This window comes from Macaca nemestrina, chromosome 12, assembly GCF_043159975.1.
Source record: "Macaca nemestrina isolate mMacNem1 chromosome 12, mMacNem.hap1, whole genome shotgun sequence".
Classification (NCBI taxonomy): Eukaryota; Metazoa; Chordata; class Mammalia; order Primates; family Cercopithecidae; genus Macaca; species Macaca nemestrina.
In genome coordinates this window covers 59344843-59367168 of record NC_092136.1, presented here as the reverse complement: position 1 = coordinate 59367168, position 22326 = coordinate 59344843, and the positions used below count along the sequence as shown (strand labels likewise).

General features: G+C 39.8%; 1 pseudogene; it reads left to right on the top strand.

Annotated features, from left to right (window-relative positions):
• The window catches only part of LOC105488786 (interferon-induced very large GTPase 1-like), a 28442-nt pseudogene extending 6816 nt beyond the window's left edge, over positions 1–21626 (top strand).
• The last annotated feature ends 700 nt before the right edge of the window (positions 21627–22326 follow it).

Here is a 22326-nt window from a genome sequence, read left to right as displayed (position 1 = left end):
TGTAGTGTGTTTTGCCTTTTGGAGAGGCTGATAATTTAAAAATTATGTAGTTCTGGTTTCTTTTTATCTAATAATTCTTTTCTCAAATTTATCTTTCACATCTCACATTTTATTACAAGCTGAAAGAAGAAATCAGGAGAAATCTTCAACACTTTGCCTGGAAGTCTCTTTATAACCAAATTTGTTACTTACAGGCTCTGATTTGTATGTAACTCCAGGACATAATTTTGCTAGGCCATTCTGCCACTATGTAAGAAGGATCCTTTTCCTCCTGACTCCAATAGCATGTTCTTTACTTTCTTCTGAGCCTTCCCTGCAGTATCCTTAAATTCTAGATCTCTACTAATAGTCCATCCAGGGAAATTTAGACTTTTTCTATCACGTTCCTCAAAATTATTCTAGCCTGCTCCCACTTCCCAATTCCAAAGCTGTTTCCATGTTTTTTAGGTATTTGTTATAGCACCACTCAACTTCTAGAAACTAGAAATCTCTATTATTTTTATATTGCTGTGTAACAAATTACCACAACCTTAGTATCTTAAAACAATACATCTGTATCATAGTTACTGTCAGAGGCTCCGGCATGACTTAGCTGAGTCCTCTGCTTGGGGTCTCACAAGGCTGCAATCCAGGTGTCAACTGAGCTGTATTCTCATGCAGAGACTTGACTGGAGAAAAACTACTTCCAGGCTTATATGTTGGCAGAATTCAATTAGTTGTGGTTGTTGGACTGAGGTTCCCATTTTCTTGTTGGCTGTCATCCAGGGCTGCTCTCAACTCCTGGAGGCTGCCTATAGTTTCTTACTACATAGCCCTCTCCATAGCTCCTCTCACAACACGACGGCTTACCTTTCAAGGCAACTGGAGAGAGAAGTATCTGCCCTAAGGAAGGACTCAGTCCTTTTTTAAGGGCTTTACCTGATTAAGTCAGGCCTACTCAAGATAATCTTCCTTTCGGTTAACTCAAAATCAGTTTAGGACTTTACTTGCCTCTGAAAAACCCCTTCACCTCTGCCATATTACTCAAAAGAAGAGGAGACATTATACAAGGCATGAATCATGGAGCCTACCTTGTCTGTCTGCCAACTAACAAAACAAAAAAAGTGCTTATCCCAGTGTTTGACCTAAAGTAGGGGCTCAATAAATGTTAATTACTTCAAAAAATTACTTTAATTTTTTGAAAATCCCTGCTGAAACTACAGTGTCCATCCCAGAGGGATGTGGGACTCAAAGACATAAGTTCTCATGGAAGAGAAGGAGGACCTAAATGAGGTTACCACTGTCAAGCCAAGAGAGCATCTCATTCTCCTAGAGATTACAGAATTTCTTAGAGTTGATGGAAATATATAGAGAGGAGCCATGATTGAGGACCTAGAAGAGCTAACCCAGAGAATTTATAATGAATACATGTTTATATTGGGTTTCAGGAATTTTTCACCGTGATAAGTTAAAACACAAAGAGAAACAGAGAGAAGTGTAGCCTTAGGGAGTGTATCTTATGGAAACAGGAAGGTATGGCTGTTATTTGGGGATATCGATAACCTTTAAGATATTCTCTATACACCTAATTTCATGTCGAGAAGGCAGAAAGAAATTGGAGATTAGGAGGCTTAGCAATTGTAGCTGGGCTATTCAGGACATAGAATTCATTTGGTGCTTTCATCTCTTTCTATCTGATGAAGGCAAAATTGTTGGGATGATTCCTGGCTAAGTTTGGTCAAAGTTTGCTGGGCATGGTGGCCCACACCTGTAATCCCAGCACATTGGGAGGCTGAGGCGGGAGGATCACTTGAGGCCAGCAGTTCGAAACCAGCCTGGCCAACATGGTGAAACACCATTTCTACTAAAAATACAAAAAATTAGCTGGGGGTGGTGGTGGGCATCTGTAACCTCAGCTACTTGGGAGGCTGAGACATGAGAATTGCTTGAACCCAAGGGGCGGAGGTTGCGGTGAGCTGAGATTGTACCACTGCAAAGCAGCCTGGGCAACAGAGCGAGACTCAGTCTCAAAAAAAAAAAAAAAAAAAAAAAAAAAAGATTGGTCAAGGAACTGAAGTAACTAAGAAGCTAGCAGGTATAGTAGAAAAAAAGTTAGGCTGCTTGAATAGGATGAACAAGGCCCAAGGACCAGAGAATCCTATAGGACTGGGGACAGAAACATAGGAAATAGAGAAGCTCCTCAGATAGAGAGGTCTCTCTCCAATCTCCGGGTGACTACAAAGATTTAAAGTAGAATGGCAGATCAGCTACTAGAGGGAGCATGAATACAATCTTTTGTATTACTCTGTCAAGTTACGATGAAGATACGAAAGGTGACATTGAAAAAGAAAGTAATGATCAAGACACAGGGCCTGAATTAAGGCCAAGCCTTTTTCCTTTGTACTGTAACTGGAAGCTACATACCACAGCTGCAGCCAGGGAATCTGATTCTGTTGGGTAACTTTCAGAAGAATCTTCCCATCTTCTGGTATTTCTACTATGAGTTAATAAGAAATATCGGGCGTGGGAATTGCTTTAATGTGGAGACTGACTATCATTATTTTGGTGTAGACTGAAGGTAACAGGAGATGCTGTGTCTCTTTTCTGCTAATGTTTTTAGCAAGTCCTGGATTTTGTTTTGTTTTGTTCTTTTCACCAAGAAGGGGCATTCTTTCCTCAAGGAGATGGAGGTTGTGACCTAGGGACTCTCTAGCCTTTGAAATCCTATAGCCATTGGCCACCAAATAGGTTAGGAGGGAACCAAAAAATGGGATACAAACTGTAGTTGCTTTTTCCTTCTAAGGTTTCTATTAAGCTAGAATTCTCAGAGTTGTCATTTCAACAGGATAGACCAGGACATGTAGGGAGGCAGGAAGAAGTTTCAATGATAATTGTCTCTACTGGACAATCTGGTGCATATTTGGACAAACATTGTGTGGCTCTAGGAGGTGGGGAGTCAATGTAGGTCCCACTACACCATCAGACTCTCCTCACTCTGCACTCTGCATCAGTAAGCTCTGCGAGGCAATGTGTAAGAGTGAAATGGGTCGGAAGGGAGTTTTCAAGATGACTTTCCCTGATGGGAGCTGGCAGACTTTTGATATGATCCATTAGTAACTTGGGAACATCAGTTTGTATCCTAAAGGACACGACTTTTTTTGTTTTGTTTTGTTTTTGAGATGGAGTTTCACTGTTGTCACCAAGGCTGGAGTGCAATGGCATGATCTTGGCTCAATGCAACCTCCGTCTCCCGGGTTCAAGCGATTCTCCTGCCTCAGCCTCTCAAGTAGGTGGAACTACAGGTATGCACAACCATGCTCAGCTAATTTTTTGTATTTTTAGTAGAGATGGGGTTTCACCATGTTGGCCAGGCTGGTCTTGAACTCCTGACCTCAGGTGACCCACCCACCTTGGCCTCCCAAAGGACTGAGATTACAGGCGTGAGCCACCGTGCCCAGCCAGGATATCACTTTTGATCATCAGGCAAAACAGAAAAAGATTTCACCTTTGAACTAAATATATCTAAATATATGAATTAATATATGAATTAATATCTAAATATATGAATTAATTTCCACATTGCTCTAGAGAAAGATATCCTTCAACCAAATTAGTTAAGGAACAAGTAAAACTCCAGAAAAAGATATTTTTCTCTAGAGCAACGTGGAAATTAATTCATATATTTAGTTCTCACCAAAGACTGAGTCCCTGGTAGTTATGAAGCTTACTAAGTTGATCTTTACTGAGGATTAATGCAAAAGCATTGACTAGGTGTAGGTAGTTTCAGAACACACTTTGGTATTTTTTTTTTTTTTCAGAAGGTAATTATCTTTATAGTTAGGGAATGAAGAAGGAATCCGTTCCTTTGTCCAGAGTATCTGGGAGGAAATCCTTTGCAGTTACATGAAAAGTCAACTTTTTCAGTTCCAGGAAGGATGTAATAACAAGTAACAGAATTACATATTTTTCAAGATCATGTTTTCTCATTTCACGGACTTACTGTCTAAAATATACACCTATAAAATGGTGTGCATATCTGAGTCTTTTGTATTAGGAACTTGTTCTAATAGTCTCCAAAGGTAACAAGTCCTTCTTTGTAGCCTTGTATGCCTCAGAACAGGTGCTAGGGTCATGCAAATGAGAAAGAAGTAGGTATGTGAGTGATGGGAAGATGGAAGAGGAGGAGGAAAATCTACCTTAGTTGTTGTCAGCTCTACTGTTACCCACAAAGAAGGACTTGTGTGCTAGAGGTAGATTATTTACCCATACTTTTGGATGCTGGAAAAATTTAGACAACAATTTGGACAATAATTTTTCCTCCTATCCAATAATACAGCTTTGGTCTATTGTGGATATAGATTCAGAGAAGGCAGGAATTCATTCAAGGAAAGGAAAATGCTGCAGCAAACTAGTGGAGGTGTGAAGGCTTTTAATGTCTTGACTTCTATGCCTGATTTACCTGACATATTGGTGCATCAAACAGGCTTGGTTTTAAGCTAATTTAGAGTAAGAAGTATGAGTTAATATTTCAAATCAGTTCTCAAATCTTTATTTAAACAAAATCAGCTGGGGACATTAAAAAAATTCCCAGTCCCAGTCACAGAAGTTTTGACATGTGAAGCCTAGTTATTGTTCAGAAACTATCATTTTCTAAAACACTCCAAAGTTCATTTAATACATGCTTCCAAATGTTAAGTATTCAATCCCATTTTGAAAAAACACTATCCTGGCTGGGCATGGTGGCTCATGTCTGTAATCCCAGCACTTTGAGAGACTGAGGCGGGTGGATCACCTGAGGTCCAGAGTTCGAGACCAGCCTGGCCAACATGGTGAAACCCCGTCTCTACTAAAAATACAAAAATTAGCTGGGTGTGGTGGTGGGCACCTGTAATCCCAGCAACTTGGGAGGCTGAGGCAGGAGAATCACTTGAACCCAGGAGGCGGAGGTTGCAGTGAGCAGAGATCACACCATGGCACTCTAGCCTGGGCAACAGAGTAAGACTCTGTCTCCAAAAAAAAAAAAAAAAAAAAAAAAAAAAAGAAAGAGAGAGAAGAAAAAAACACTATCCTAGAGATAATTTCAGTGGAGAAAATGTGGGAGTGTAAAAAATTAATTTTGCCATTTTGGATGGCCTGGATATAGAAACAACTCATTTGAGAGTTTTTGCATCCTGGTTTCCAACTAAAGTATTCTTTCTGACTGAATGTTTGCATGAACACACCTGAAGACTGTACTGCTATGCTAGAATGTTCAACTGAGGGTTGTTTCAGAATTTAACCTCAAATGATAAAGAAATGGGAAAAGGGTGAGCTCTAAAGAGACATGGAACATAGATCCAGAAGTGCTGCCAATGCTAACTGACTCTAACATAATTTTGAGAAGGAGAGATTAGAAAGAATAGAGGAGAAAAATGATCAAAGAAACAATAGAGGAACACTTCCCAGAGCTGCAGTATGATCTGATGATATTGAAAGTATACATTAACTGTTGAACAGAGTAAATCAAAGTACTAATAAATAATAAAATAATTTATAATAATTATTATAATGCTTGAAATATTGTAAAATTATTGAAAGTACATATCAAATGTTGAACACAAGGAATAATATAATTATTACAATTATAATAATATACAATAAAATGATAGAATTATAAATTATTATAAATTATTACTAAGCTATAAAAACAAAATTTTTAAATAATGAAATTATAATTTTATTATTATAATTATTCTTTTCAACATTTGATGTACACTTTCAATGCAAAGAATCAGGTCATATTGCAGTTCTGGGAAGTATTCTTTTATAATATGATATTTTAGGATATGATTATAATATAAATTTGTAATATCATATTCTAAATAATATGACCAGAACCTAACATTATATACCAATCAAAGTAGTAAAGGAACAAGTAAAACTATTAGCAAAATACTTGTGGTTGTATAATGTAAAAATTAGGAACAGTTTCTAATTAAAATTCTAGCTGGTTCAATATAGGAAAGATAATGTTTTGTGGATGAGGACAGAGTGTATGTGGTGGTCGTGGTGACAGTGAATTTATGCAAAATTAATAGAAAATTATTTTTGAATGTCTCAGATAATGATGGAGTGCAGTCATGACACTCACACAAAAGAGTGATTATATCCCAACTAATGGAATAATGATGAAGCCGTCTTTGCAAAATTGTGACTGAGACAGTGAAAGAGATCTAACTTAACTAACTCCATCTTGCCTCTAACCTCCAAGTTGTCCTTGTTCATTCCTGGGTGTGGGCTAAACTAGCTTTGGGAGAAACTTAGTTTGTAGTTTAAACAGAGACAGTGGCAGCCCTTTCCCAGGGCAGACTTCCTTCTTGCCTGGGGACTAAATTGCCATTGTAGGACTAACATTAGCCACAGGATTAGAAATTATGGTTTAGGAGTCATGCAGCTGGAGGCTACAAGATTTTGAGCCTCTCTAAACTGCTCCTAAGATCATTGCTTGAGAGATTTTGTAGATCCTGTACTTGATGGATCAGCTGGCACCACCCAGATTGATAAACTGGCTCATCTGATCTTGTGGACCCCCACCCAGGAACCAACTCAGTGCAAGAAGACAGCTTCAACTCCCTATGATTTTGTCCCTGACCAGTCAGCACTCTTGGCTCACTGGCCTCCCCCAACGCGCCAAGTTGTCCTTAAAAACCCTGCTCCCCGAATGCTTGGGGAGACTGATTCGAGTAATAATAAAACTCCGGTCTCCCACACAGCTAGCTCTGTGTGAATTACTCTTTCTCTATTTCAATTCCCCTGTCTTGATGAATCAGCTCTGTCTAGGTAGTGGCAAGGTGATTCCCTTAGGCGATTACAATGAAATGGAATTGGTTTTAATAAGTACAACAAAGGTAGGGAAAAGAATCCAATCAAGAAATCATAGCATATAAAGTGGCAGAAATAATCCAAGATTTCTATCTCTAGATAAATGCCAATATGTGCACATTTGCACCAAGACACATCTATGAGAATGTTCATGGCAGCACTATTCACAAAAGCCACAACTGGAAATAAACCAAATATCCATCCACATCCAGGTGGGTAAATAAAGTTTGGCATATTCATACAATAGAATGTTATACAACAATGAAAACAAATACCACAGCTCTGCACAACAATATGGGTTAATCTCACAATATTAAGTTGTGAGAAAGAAGTCAAATACAAAAGAATAGCACTGTACACTTCCACATAAAGAAAGAAAACTGGCAAAAATAATTTATAATACTCCCATCTTCCCAGCGTTTCAGACTCCAAAGACACCTCTCTTTCTTTCAGTCCTCACAATCAGCCATCACCTCTTCATGGTTTCATATTGAATCATATTATCTATCTCTTCCTTAGTGCCAGGCACTTTGCTAGACAATAGGGTTGGAGAGAGAAATAAGAAAATGCATGGGAGAGTCTTTGAGCCTAAAACCTGCAGCCTAGAGAAGAAGCTAAGGGTGACAAAAAGATTTATATTAAACAGAGCATGTTAAGCGTTCTGTCCCCTTTGATGGCCTCACTTCCTAATTCTAGAGAAGCCATCTGGTAAGGCCTTTCTCACATTCAAACGTTTCACCTTCAAACTTAAGACTGTAGTAGCCATCCTTGTGTTTTTGTTTTCTCTGATCTCCAAGGAAGAAGTGTCCTTAATCTCTGTGCAATACCAACTAACTCTGTCCTTGAAATCCTGCTCCTACTTACCTCCTCTAGGGTCTTGCTTTCTATCTCTTGAGTCTAAGGTATTTTGAGCATCTTACTTTCTTGGTTGCTTCACTCTGGACAAGAAAACATGCTCAAGGCTTCCCATACTACTTAAATGCAAACTGGTTCCTGCCTGTTCTATAAATTTTTACTTTCTTTATATTTTCATTGTTTCTAGATTTCTCAAAAAAGTATTTCAATTCAGCATATCTGGCTCAATAAATGTTTGTTGATGAAATGAATTGATGAATTCATTCCATCTACTTCTCATCGTTTAGTCTCACTTCTACCTACATCTTTTTCTTTAAAAGTTCTCTATAAGCCTGATGATCACATTCAAATTACCAAGTTAGATGTCTCTACAATATTTCCATCCTGTTAATTCTAAGGACCTGTCTTTGTTGACGGCCTCTCCTTTCTTGTATCCATCATGAAAAATTCCTTTAAGTGAAATTGATCACAAAGTAACATGAATTAGAGATTTATCAAAGATAAGCTAAAAATCCCAGAATTTGTTTTACACTTTTTTTTTTTTGAGACGGAGTTTTACTCTTTTGTCCAGGCTGGAGCGAAGTGGCATGATCTTGATCTTGGCTCACTGCAACCTCCGCCTCCTGAGTTAAAGGGATTTTCCTGCCTCAGCCTCCCGAGTAGCTGGGATTATAGGTTCCGCCACCACACCTGGCTAATTTTTGTAGTTTTAGTGGAAACGGTGTTTTGCCATGTTGGCCAGGCTGGTCTCAAAGTCCTGATCTCAGGTGATCCACCCACCTTGGCCTCCCAAAGTGCTGGAATTACAGGCATGAGCCACCATGCCCAGCCTTCACACATATTTGTTGAGGGCTTTCAGTGTGTTGAGAAAAGTTCTAGGTGCTGTGGGTTGACTGATGAATAGATTAGATCCCTACCCTTACAGAGTTCACATTTTAATAGAGGAAGGATCGTGAACTTGTAAATGTATGAATAAGTGATAATATTTTCAGATTTTTTTAAGTGCTAAGAAAGAATTAAGGAAGTAATGGGATTAAAGGTAACTTAAGACTACTTTAGATTGTGTGGTTAGAGTGTACCTCTTTGAGGAGATGCTTTCTCTGCTGTTAACTATGTAATGCTTTAGGCCCTTCTTGCTTTTTCTAGTTTCTACCAAATTTTAGTTTGCCTCAGACTCTGACACCTACCCTATATCTTAGTATTCCTTTGGATTTGGAGTTGTTCTTTGGACTTGTTGGATTAACTATGTAGAATGGTTTATTCAATTAAAAACTCATTCTAAATTCCTGGCTCTAGCCTTTTGGTCACATCTTCTTCTAGGAAAATTTTTGATAAAGGAAATCCACTTAGTTTTGATGGTGAACTGGTGAAGCAGAAAACTTTTATGTTGTGGAAGCTTGGTTCTCCTAGTTCTTCCCTCATAATTTTGCTTCCTGTTGAATACCCATTACATATTGGACATTAGTGAGCCCTATTTGCCTATTCTGTAAGAGTAGCCCTTGAATCTATTTTCTCACTCCTCTTGTGATCTATTTTCTACATTCCATCCTGAAAATCATATTTAAATCATTTGTTTCTTTGTTTACAAACTTTTGAAATCTTACACTGTTTTAAGATACAATCAAAACTACGTGACCCTGGCCTTTAAGACCCCTCATAATCTGGCAGCAATTAACCTCTGTAATTCCTTTTTATAACCACTCTTTTCCCTTTTCCTACATCTGGCTCACTCTCTTCCCTTAAGTGCCACATCAGCCATCTTCCCTCCACCTCAAGGACCTCAAGGTGTTTCTTGACTCTGCATATTTCACTATATGAACCCTTCCCTACTTTCTCTCCCTAGGATTTTATACTCCTGACCCAATTCATGTTTCTCTTTATTTGTGAAGCTTCATTAATTTTCCAGGTCCAGTTAGTAACTCTCTTTTCTGTGTTTGCAATACTTGCTATTATTCAAATGAGTCAAATTAACAATGTGAAACCTTTTTATTTGAGCCCTTTGTTCCTGGAAAACAGTTATGGTTAAGGAAATCCATCCACTTTTTGGTGTTCTGAGAAAGGGATTATTGCAAAAAACCACTCTTCCCCATATGACTTAGATGAGACTTATGTCTCTTTTTTTTTCATGATAGGCCAGACACAGACTTTTTAAATTCTCATTCTCGGCTTTATAAAAGATTAGCTGAACTGTTTATCCTCACTGGACAGTAGGAACAAAGTGATTATTAACTTGACCGAATATCAGTTAGATTTCTCTTCCTCTTCCAAGCTCGTGAGTTTTGATCTACCCTTCTTCTGATCCAGCATACAACCCTCCTTAATGACTCTTCTAAGAATCAGCTGACCTTGGGTAAAACATTTCACGGTTATTTCCCTATCCCCATACTGGTATCTTTCCAGCTTTGTTGATCCTTCACCATAAAAGGAAATCTTTTTCTCTCTGGTCTTTGAGATGCTTATAGCTCTTGTGGTTGGATTCTTCTCCCTATTGCAATACTCTCCTTCCTCTTGTTGTAATGATTCTTTTGAATAAAGTCCCTCTTTACCTAAATATTGTTTGTTTTTATTTGATAATAAAAGTTACCAAAATGTTTTTTGTCTGCTTCAATTATATACTCCTTCTCCCAGATTTGTAGCTTTTTGGAACCACTCTTTTTTCTTTTCCTACCATCTGGCTCACTCTCTTCCCTTAAATGCCTCATATTGGACATTAGTGTGCTCTATTAATGACAATGCCAAATCCACATTTGTATTCCCAGCATGTCTTAATCTCCTTGTGTCTGACTGCTTCCTATGTTTATTTACATCAATTTCTTTTTCTACTTTAGTTTCTGGGTCTGTTGCTGTACCTCTGTCTGCTCTGTTTCCTCTGTTCTTCACCTACCTGTCCTGAGGCCAAGCTCCTGTCTTCAGGTTGCTCCAGAGAGATGTGCATGGAGAGTAGGTTCCTTTTCTGGGGCTGGGGCTGCCGACACACAGCTTCACCCCAGGCTTTGGCTCTTTATGTGAGACAGAAAACTGAGTTTATCCTTAGAGCAGTGCAAAACTTCCTGCTCTAAGGTTTTACTTTCGTATTTGTTTTTTGTTTCTAAATCTGCTGATTAAAAGGGAGCCTGTTTATGCTTTCTTGTGAACACCATATGTTCACAGTTCATATGGGAACTGGATCTTGTTTACATTGGGAACACCATGTCCTTACATGGCAGAGGAGCAAAGAGGCAAAAGAGGGCTGAAATCACCCTTTTATAACAGTGTTAATTCTATCTATGAGGGAAGAACCCTCATGGCCCTCTCACCTCCCAAAACCTCCGTCTTCTAACACCCCCATAACAGGAACTAAATTTCAACATTAGTTTAGAATAGACAAACACTCAAACCAGAGCTCCAGTCAAATCCTTGATGAGACCATGATCTCAGTCAACGCTAGATTACAATCTGGTGACATCCTAAAGTAGAGAACATAGCTGTACTTTGCCCAGACTTCTGGCTTACAGAAACTACAAAATAATAAATGTGTGCCATTTCAAACCTCTAAGTTTGTGGTAATTAGTTATGCAGCAATGGAAAACTAAAATATGTCAGTTGATCATCTTAATGAGAAATGGTTTGGGTAATGGCCATTTTCAAGATAGGAAAAAGAAAAATAATCTCAGGAGATAGATGGCAAACCCAAGATCATACAGGTAGTAAGGAGCAGATGGAGAACTCTAAGTCTAGCTTTCTTCCCATGACACTATGTGGTCTCATAGAGAAGAAACCATGGTTGCCTCTGCAACTGCCCATCTAAACCAAAGCTCTCATTTTTCTTATCTCTAATGGACAGAGATGCCTGCACATCAGCTCCCTTATTTGCCTTTCATCTCTGAGGATAATAGCCCTTTATATTGCATTAACATTTCATAGTTTCTTAATTAAATAGGGTGAATAGTGATTAGGCCCCAAAGCACGATAAACTCAGAGCTTTACAGAAAAAAGAGGAAACACTCAGTTTCAGCGATTATTTTATCAAAATTCCCATCTGTTCCTGCCCTGACAGTGAGAAAAATGAAGCCCACTAAGGTAACATGTGACTTCTGTGTGTGAGCATCTTTTTTTTTTTTTTTTTTTTTTTGCAACATCTGATGCTAACTCTTTTTCTACATCCCTCCATTGACTAAAATTTCTAAAACTCAAGTCCTTTATTAAACACAAGCACTAAGAGAGTAAGAGTCATTTATTTGTTCTTTGCATTTTAAGAAGAAAGGTAAAAAATACACTTCTGATTTGATATTCTTAAGTGTCCATACCATTTAAAAACACAGAGATATCCATTGTAAATTTAAGATAGATGCAATAATTTCTCAATAAGGCAAGCATTCAGAATTTCAGGATTATTTTTGAAGTTATATTATTTCCATTGGGCAAGGCAGCAGTTTTTGAAGTCCAAGAACCTTAAAAGTATATTGACAAAGATGAGAGAAGTTATAAATATTCCCAGATTGCATAGCAGTAATAAGAATGATATTCATTGTTCCTGTTCTTAATTTGACATATTTCTAGTTGGATAGAAATTTCTCCAACTGATTCTATGTAAAAGGAAATGCCAAAATCAGGCTATCAAATTGCAACTCACCTTGGCAACTAAAAAGCCCATCAATATTGAGAACATCCACAATGAAGTCTAGCACACACCTGAAAGGTGTGGAGAGATTTGGTACATGAGAACTTTATTTTTGGTTTCAGAAACGTCCAAGAAGTCATGGTCATGAGCAAACTGGAAACCATGTATAACCACTGGACCTGGGAGCTGAAGAATCGTGTGCTGGGCTTACAGAACCAGCTGATCAACCAGATTCAGAATAGAAAAATTCACACACTCGAAACAAGCACATTTGAGGCTCCAGTTACAGAATAATATGAAGCCATGAAGCAAGAACTTGAAACACATTTTAATGAAGACTAAGAGAATGAAATATAAGTTCAATGGAAATATAAGCTCAATTTTGAAAAATGAGTTCAATTTTGAAAATAAGCTAATAATCCTTAAAAAGCAACTTCTTTCAGACAGCAAAAGAAAAGCCAGTGAACTTATTAGTTTTTTAAAAAATTTAAGAAAAGCTGGATGAGAAAAAGGGAGATTATAAAACAAATCATTGGAAAGGAGCAAAAAATTGGCTTTAATTGTAAAGGCTAAAAAGTTGAATGAGGAAGACTTCCATGAGAAATTCAATCAATATTGGAAAAAAGGGTCTGTGATGTGTTCACAATTCTTCCTAAAGTCGTAGAGCCAGACACTGATTTGAATTCTGAAAACATCCTTTCAGAGTATTTAAAACATGAGATGGATGTCTTGGACATACTGACAAGAAATTCTGCAGAGAAGTTTCAAATCAATTATGACAAACATGTCAAATTGAATAAGAATATAACTTAATCTTTTTTTTTTTTTGGCTGTTTACCTGCCTGCTTTTTTTCTTTTATTTATTTATTTATTATTATTATTATACTTTAAGTTCTAGGGTACATGTGCATAATGTGCAGGTTTGTTACATATGTATACTTGTGCCATGTTGGTGTGCTGCACCCATCAACTCGTCACAACCCATCAACTCCTCATTTACATCAGATATAACTCCCAATGCAATCCCTCCCCCTCCCCCCTCCCCATGATAGGCCCCGGTATGTGATGTTCCCCTTCCCGAGTCCAAGTGATCTCATTGTTCAGTTCCCACCTATGAGTGAGAACATGCGGTGTTTGGTTTTCTGTTCTTGTGATAGTTTGCTAAGAATGATGGTTTCCAGCTGCATCCATGTCCCTACAAAGGACACAAACTCATCCTTTTTGATGGCTGCATAGTATTCCATGGTGTATATGTGCCACATTTTCTTCATCCAGTCTGTCACTGATGGACATTTGGGTTGATTCCAAGTCTTTGCTATTGTGAATAGTGCCGCAATAAACATACATGTGCATGTGTCTTTATAGCAGCATGATTTATAATCCTTTGGATATATACCCAGTAATGGGATGGCTGGGTCATATGGTACATCTAGTTCTAGATCTTTGAGGAATCGCCATACTGTTTTCCATAATGGTTGAACTAGTTTGCAGTCCCACCAACAGTGTAAAAGTGTTCCTATTTGTCCACATCCTCTCCAGCACCTGTTGTTTCCTGACTTTTTAATGATCGCCATTCTAACTGGTGTGAGAAGGTATCTCATTGTGGTTTTGATTTGCATTTCTCTGATGGCCAGTGATGATGAGCATTTTTTCATGTGTCTGTTGGCTGTCTGAATGTCTTCTTTTGAGAAATGTCTGTTCATATCCTTTGCCCACTTTTTGATGGGGTTGTTTGTTTTTTTCTTGTAAATTTGTTTGAGTTCTTTGTAGGTTCTGGATATTAGCCCTTTGTCAGATGAGTAGATTGCAAAAATTTTCTCCCGTTCTGTAGGTTGCCTGTTCACTCTGATGGGAGTTTCTTTTGCTGTGCAGAAGCTCTTTAGTTTAATTAGATCCCATTTGTCAATTTTGGCTTTTGCTGCCGTTGCTTTTGGTGTTTTAGACATGAAGTCTTTGCCCATGGGTATGTCCTGAATGGTACTACCTAGGATTTCTTCTAGGATTTTTATGGTATTAGGTCTAATATTTAAGTCTCTAATCCATCTTGAATTAATTTTCATATAAGGAGTAAGGAAAAGATCCAGTTTCAGCTTTCTCCTTATGGCTAGCCAATTTTCCCAGCACCATTTATTAAATAGGGAATCCTTTCCCCATTTCTTGTTTATCTCCGGTTTGTCAAAGATCAGATGGCTGTAGATGTGTGGTATTGTTTCTGAGGACTCGGTTCTGTTCCATTGGTCTATATCTCTGTTTTGGTCCCAGTACCATGCTGTTTTGGTTACTGTAGCCTTGTAGTATAGTTTGAAGTCAGGTAGTGTGATGCCTCCAGCTTTGTTCTTTTGACTTAGGATTGTCTTGGAGATGTGGGCTCTTTTTTGGTTCCATATGAACTTTAAAGCAGTTTTTTCCAATTCTGTGAAGAAACTCGTTGGTAGCTTGATGGGAATGGCATTGAATCTATAAATTACCTTGGGCAGTATGGCCATTTTCACGATATTGATTCTTCCTATCCATGAGCGTGGTATGTTCTTCCATTTGTTTGTGTCCTCTTTTATTTCACTGAGCAGTGGTTTGTAGTTCTCCTTGAAGAGGTCCTTTACATCCCTTGTAAGTTGGATTCCTAGATATTTTATTCTCTTTGAAGCGATTGTGAATGGAAGTTCATTCCTGATTTGGCTCTCTGTTTGTCTGTTACTGGTGTATAAGAATGCTTGTGATTTTTGCACATTAATTTTGTATCCTGAGACTTTGCTGAAGTTGCTTATCAGTTTAAGGAGATTTTGGGCTGAGACAATGGGGTTTTCTAAATATACAATCATGTCATCTGCAAACAGGGACAATTTGACTTCTTCTTTTCCTAACTGAATACCCTTGATTTCTTTCTCTTGCCTGATTGCCCTACCCAGAACTTCCAACACTATGTTGAATAGGAGTGGTGAGAGAGGGCATCCCTGTGTTGTGCCAGTTTTCAAAGGGAATTTGTCCAGTTTTTGCCCATTCAGTATGATATTGGCTGTGGGTTTGTCATAAATAGCTCTTATTATTTTGAGGTACGTTCCACCAATACCAAATTTATTGAGCGTTTTTAGCATGAAGGGCTGTTGAATTTTGTGAAAAGCCTTTTCTGCATCAATTGAGATAATCATGTGGTTTTTGTCTTTGGTTCTGTTTATATGCTGGATTATGTTTATTGATTTGTGAATGTTGAACCAGCCTTGCATCCCACGGATGAAGCCAACTTCATCATGGTGGATAAGCTTTTTGATGTGCTGCTGAATCTGGTTTGCCAGTATTTTATTGAGGATTTTTGCATCAATATTCATCAGGGATATTGGTCTAAAATTCTCTTTTTTTGTTGTGTCTCTGTTAGGCTTTGGTATCAGGATGATGTTGGCCTCATAAAATGAGTTAGGGAGGATTCCCTCTTTTTCTATTGATTGGAATAGTTTCAGAAGGAATGGTACCAGCTCCTCCTTGTACCTCTGGTAGAATTCAGCTGTGAATCCATCTGGTCCTGGACTTTTTTTCGTTGGTAGGCTATTAATTATTGCCTCAATTTCAGAGCCTGCTATTGGTCTATTCAGGGATTCAACTTCTTCCTGGTTTAGTCTTGGAAGAGTGTAAGTGTCCAGGAAATTATCCATTTCTTCTAGGTTTTCTAGTTTATTTGCATAGAGGTGTTTATAGTATTCTCTGATGGTAGTTTGTATTTCTGTGGGGTCGGTGGTGATATCCCCTTTATCATTTTTTATTGCATCTATTTGATTCTTCTCGCTTTTCTTCTTTATTAGTCTTAGTAGCGGTCTGTCAATTTTGTTGATCTTTTCAAAAAACCAACTCCTGGATTCATTGATTTTTTGGAGGGTTTTTTGTGTCTCTATCTCCTTCAGTTCTGCTCTGATCTTAGTTATTTCTTGCCTTCTGCTAGCTTTTGAATGTGTTTGCTCTTGCTTCTCTAGTTCTTTTAATTATGATGTTAGAGTGTCTATTTTAGATATTTCCTGCTTTCTCTTGTGGGCATTTGGTGCTATAAATTTCCCTCTACACACTGCTTTAAATGTGTCCCAGAGATTCTGGTATGTTGTATCTTTGTTCTCATTGGTTTCAAAGAACATCTTTATTTCTGCCTTCATTTCGTTATGTACCCAGTAGTCATTCAGGAGCAGGTTGTTCAGTTTCCATGTAGTTGAGCGGTTTTGATTGAGTTTCTTAGTCCTGAGTTCTAGTTTGATTGCACTGTGGTCTGAGAGACAGTGTGTTATAATTTCTGTTCTTGTACATTTGCTGAGGAGTGCTTTACTTCCAATTATGTGGTCAATTTTGGAATAAGTGTGATGTGGTGCTGAGAAGTATGTATATTCTGTTGATTTGGGTTGGAGAGTTCTATAGATGTCTATTAGGCCTGCTTTCTGCAGAGATGAGTTCAATTCCTGGATATCCTTGTTAACTTTCTGTCTCGTTGATCTGTCTAATGTTGACAGTGGAGTGTTGAAGTCTCCCATTATTATTGTATGGGAGTCTAAGTCTCTTTGTAAGTCTCTAAGGATTTGCTTTATGAATCTGGGTGCTCCTGTATTGGATGCATATATATTTAGGACAGTTAGCTCTTCCTGTTGAATTGATCCCTTTACCATTATGTAATGGCCTTCTTTGTCTCTTTTGATCTTTGATGGTTTAAAGTCTATTTTATCAGAGACTAGTATTGCAACCCCTGCTTTTTTTTGTTCTCCATTTGCTTGGTAAATCTTCCCCTATCCCTTTATTTGAGCCTATGTATGTCTCTCCATGTGAGATGGGTCTCCTGAATACAGCAAACTGATGGGTCTTGACTCTTTATCCAGTTTGCCAGTCTATGTCTTTTAATTGGAGCATTTAGTCCATTTACATTTAAGGTTAATATTGTTATGTGTGAACTTGCTCCTGCCATTATGATATTAACTGGTTATTTTGCTAGTTAGTTGATGCAGTTTCTTCCTAGCCTCGATGGTCTTTACATTTTGACTTGTTTTTGCAATGGCTGGTACCGGTTGTTCCTTTCCATGTTTAGTGCTTGCTTCAGAGTCTCTTGTAAGGCAGGCCTAGTGGTGACAAAATCTCTAAGCATTTGCTTATCTGTAAAGGATTTTATTTCTCCTTCACTTATGAAACTTAGTTTGGCTGGATATGAAATTCTGGGTTGAAAATTCTTTTCTTTTCTTTTTTTTTTTTTTTTTTTTGAGACTGAGTCTGGCTCTGTCACCCAGGCTGGAGTGCAGTGGCCGGATCTCAGCTCACTGCAAGCTCCGCCTCCTGGGTTTATGCCATTCTCCTGCCTCAGCCTCCGGAGTAGCTGGCACCACAGGCGCCCGCCACCTCGTCCGGCTAGTTTTTTGTATTTTTTAGTAGAGACGGGGTTTCACCGTGTTAGCCAGGATGGTCTCGATCTCCTGACCTTGTGATCCGCCCGTCTCAGCCTCCCAAAGTGCTGGGATTACAGGCTTGAGCCACCGCGCCCGGCTGAAAATTCTTTTCTTTAAGAATGTTTTATATTGGCCCCCACTCTCTTCTGTCTTGTAGAGTTTCTGCCGAGAGATCTGCTGTTAGTCTGATGGGCTTCCCTTTGTGGGTAACCCGACCTTTCTCTCTGGCTGCCCTTAACAATTTTTCCTTCATTTCAACTTTGGTGAATCTGGCAATTATGTGTCTTGGAGTTGCTCTTCTAGAGGAGTATCTTTGTGGCATTCTCTGTATTTCCTGAATTTGAATGTTGGCCTGCCCCACTAGGTTGGGGAAGTTCTCCTGGATGATATCCTGAAGAGTATTTTCCAACTTGATTCCATTTTCCCCCTCACTTTCAGGCACCCCAATCAGACATAGATTTGGTCTTTTTACATAATCCCATACTTCTTGCAGGCTTTGTTCATTTCTTTTTCTTCTTTTTTCTTTTGGTTTCTCTTCTCACATCATTTCGTTCATTTGATCCTCAATTGCTGATACTCTTTCTTCCAGTTGATCGAGTCGGTTACTGAAGCTTGTGCATTTGTCACGTATTATCTCTTTCATTTCGTTTATGACCTTCTCTGCATTAATTACTCTAGCCATCAATTCTTCCACTTTTTTTTTCAAGATTTTTAGTTTCTTTGCGCTGGGTACGTAATTCCTCCTTTAGCTCTGAGAAGTTTGATGGACTGAAGCCTTCTTCTCTCATCTCATCAAAGTCATTCTCCGTCAAGCTTTGATCCGTTGCTGGCGATGAGCTGCGCTCCTTTGCCGGGGGAGATGTGCTCTTATTTTTTGAATTTCCAGCTTTTCTGCCCTGCTTTTTCCCCATCTTTGTGGTTTTCTCTGCCTCTGGTCTTTGATGATGGTGACGTACTGATGGGGTTTTGATGTGGGTGTCCTTCCTGTTTGATAGTTTTCCTTCTAACAGTCAGGAACCTCAGCTGTAGATCTGTTAGAGATTGCCTGAGGTCCACTCCAGACCCTGTTTGCCTGGGTGTCAGCAGCAGAGGCTGCAGAAGATAGAATATTTCTGAACAGCGAGTGTACCTGTCTGATTCTTGCTTTGGAAGCTTCCTCTCAGGGGTGTACTCCACCCTGTGAGGTGTGGGGTGTCAGACTGCCCCTAGTGGGGGATGTCTCCCGGTTAGGCTACCCAGGGGTCAGGGACCCACTTGAACAGGCAGTCTGTCCCTTCTCAGATCTCAACCTCCGTGTTGGGAGATCCACTGCTCTCTTCAAAGCTGTCAGACAGAGTCGTTTGGGTTTGCAGAGGTTTCTGCTGCTTTTGCTGTTGTTTAGTTGTGCCCTGTCCCCAGAGGTGGAGTCTACAGAGACAGGCAGGTTTCCTTGAGCTGCTGTGAGCTCCACCCAGTTCGAGCTTCCCAGCAGCTTTGTTTACCTACTTAAGCCTCAGCAATGGCGGGCGCCCCTCCCCCAGCCTGGCTGCTGCCTTGCCGGTAGATCACAGACTGCTGTGCTAGCAATGAGGGAGGCTCCGTGGGTGTGGGACCCTCCCGGCCAGGTGTGGGATACAATCTCCTGGTGTGCCCGTTTGCTTAAAGCTCAGTATTGGGGTGGGAGTTACCCGATTTTCCAGGTGTTGTGTGTCTCAGTTCCCCTGGCTAGGAAAAGGGATTCCCTTCCCCCTTGCACTTCCCAGGTGAGGGATGCCTCGCCCTGCTTCAGCTCTCGCTGGTCGGGCTGCAGCAGCTGACCAGCACCGATTGTCTGGCACTCCCTAGTGAGAAGAACCCAGTACCTCAGTTGAAAATGCAGAAATCACCGGTCTTCTGTGTCGCTCGCACTGGGAGTTGGAGACTGGAGCTGTTCTTATTTGGCCATCTTGCTCCGCCCCCAACTTAATCTTGAAACAATGTGATCAGTAGTCATATTCATGATCTCTTTTTCAATGACATTAATCATCAGAAAAAAATTACAGGTAAATGACATTAATCATCTTTGAGAAAGAGTTCGTGAATATGACTACTGATCACATTGTTTCAAGATTTAATAAAACTATTAACAATATCTGGAAAAAACAGTGTGATTACAATCCAAAATATTTCCAGAAAATTCTAAAGACAATAGAGGAAGAAGTGAAATCTGCATCTACTCTGGAAAGATACACATTTAAAAATAAATATATTATCAGCTTATGTTTGTGTTTATTCTAATGAGCAACAGAGAATTGTAAAGAAATGCACAGGGCATTCAAGAGAGCAAATGATCCTGTACTATCTAGAAAGCAAGAAAAATGATTTCTTCATGAGGTTTAAGATTTCCTGTCAAGAAGAAGCCGCCAGCAAAACACTTATGATTTTGTGTGGCACAAGCTTATTCTTGCTGTCTCTACCATCATATGGGGAAAAAATAACCATTAAAATTGTGGGGGCATGTGAGCTACGTGCCCTGCATTCAGTGGAAACAGAACTAACCTGGAGAAACACATTCTCATCTCTCTGGGAGAAGAAGAAAACTTTGATCATTATTGGCAATACTTTCATAATAAGAATAGCTTTTTAAGGAATTACATCAAAATCAATAGAAAGAGATACAGTTTAGACAATGCAGGAAAAAAAATGAAGATTTTTTTGAGAAAAGTTTAGCTGACATTAATAATAGCATCCTCTCTGCCCTTCATGAATTCACATCAGTAGGTAAAGATAAAAGCAGCACTGGATGGTTGGATTTGTTCTGTGATCACCTGGGGAACAACTTGATCTTTTCACAGAGAGACTTGACAAGGATTAAACACCAGGAGATAAAAGATACTGAGTTTCTCAGAGAAGACATGAGTGCAACTTTGGATCTCACAATGAAGAGAATAGAGCAGCATTATTCAAGTATGCGTATGAAAGTAATGGTTTCTAAAATTGAGAAAATGCTCTCTGAACATCTCTGTGGCTGCTGGAAACAGTGTCCCTGCTGTGGAGCAATTTGTACAAACACAATTCCTACACACGGAGACCATGGTGTTCCCTTCCTCTGACCTCAGGCTGTCTATGGAGAGGAGTGGTGTAAAACAGGCCATTCTGTCATTGATTGCTTTACTAGTTTTGTAGCAAGTGATTGTTCATTGGTTTTGAGCAATGGTGGAAAAATCCCATATAAGAAGTATCAAAAGGCAGGAGGGGATTATGCCACTTGGAGCATCACTCCAGATTCTTCCACCCAGCCATCTTGGGAATGGCTTTTCTCACTTCAGATCAAAGCTAGAATATAAATATCAGAAAAAAATGATAGGTAAAGGTAAAATCCCCAACTCATGGGCCAAAATCCAAAAGAAGGACATGCTTGAAGATTTGAAGAAAACAGTGATACTCAATGACCACAAAACAGCCCTAGTGTCTGAATAAAAGAGTCAGTGTAGGACGGGCATGGTGACTCATGCCTGTAATCCCAGCACTCTGGGAGACTGAGGCAGGCGGATCACGAGGTCAGGAGATCGAGACCATCCTGGCTAACATGGTGAAACCCCATCTCTACTAAAAATACAAAAAAATTAGCCAGGCATGGTGGTGGGTGCCTGTATTCCCAACTACTCGGGAGGCTGAGACAGGAGAATGGCATGAACCTGGGAGGTGGAGCTTGCAGTGAGCCGAGATTGTGCCACTCAACAAGTCTCTAGGAAGAATTGGTCAAAGCCATTCAACAAGTCTCTAGGAAGTCCCAAACTTTCCCACATTTTTCTACCTTCTTCTGAGCCCTCCAAACTGTTCCAACCTCTGCCTGTTACACCGTTCCAAAATTGTTTTCACATTTTCAGGTATCTTTTCAGCAACACCCCACTCTACTGGTACCAGTTTACTGTATTATTCTGTTTTCACACTGCTGATAAAGACACACCCAAGACTGGGCAATTTACAAAAGAAAGAGGTTTATTGGACTTATTATTCCACATGACTGGGGGGGGGCAGTCTCACAATCATGATGGAAGGAAGGAGGAGCACTCCAGCCTGGGTGACAGAGCGAGACTCCATCTTAAAAAAAAAAAAAAAAAAAGGGGGGCGGAGCAAGATGGCCGAATAGGAACAGCTCCAGTCTCCAACTCCCAGCGCGAGCGACACAGAAGACCGGTGATTTCTGCATTTTCAACTGAGGTACTGGGTTCATCTCACTGGGGAGTGCCGGACGATCGGTGCTGGTCAGCTGCTGCAGCCCGACCAGCGAGAGCTGAAGCAGGGCGAGGCATTGCCTCACCTGGGAAGCGCAAGGGGGAAGGGAATCCCTTTTCCTAGCCAGGGGAACTGAGACACACAACACCTGGAAAATCGGGTAACTCCCACCCCAATACTGCGCTTTAAGCAAACAGGCACACCAGGAGATCATACCCCACACCTGGCCGGGAGGGTCCCACACCCACGGAGCCTCCCTCATTGCTAGCACAGCAGTCTGTGATCTACCGGCAAGGCAGCAGCGAGGCTGGGGGAGGGGCGCCCGCCATTGCCGAGGCTTAAGTAGGTAAACATAGCCGCTGGGAAGCTCGAACTGGGTGGAGCTCACAGCAGCTCAAGGAAACCTGCCTATCTCTGTAGACTCCACCTCTGGGG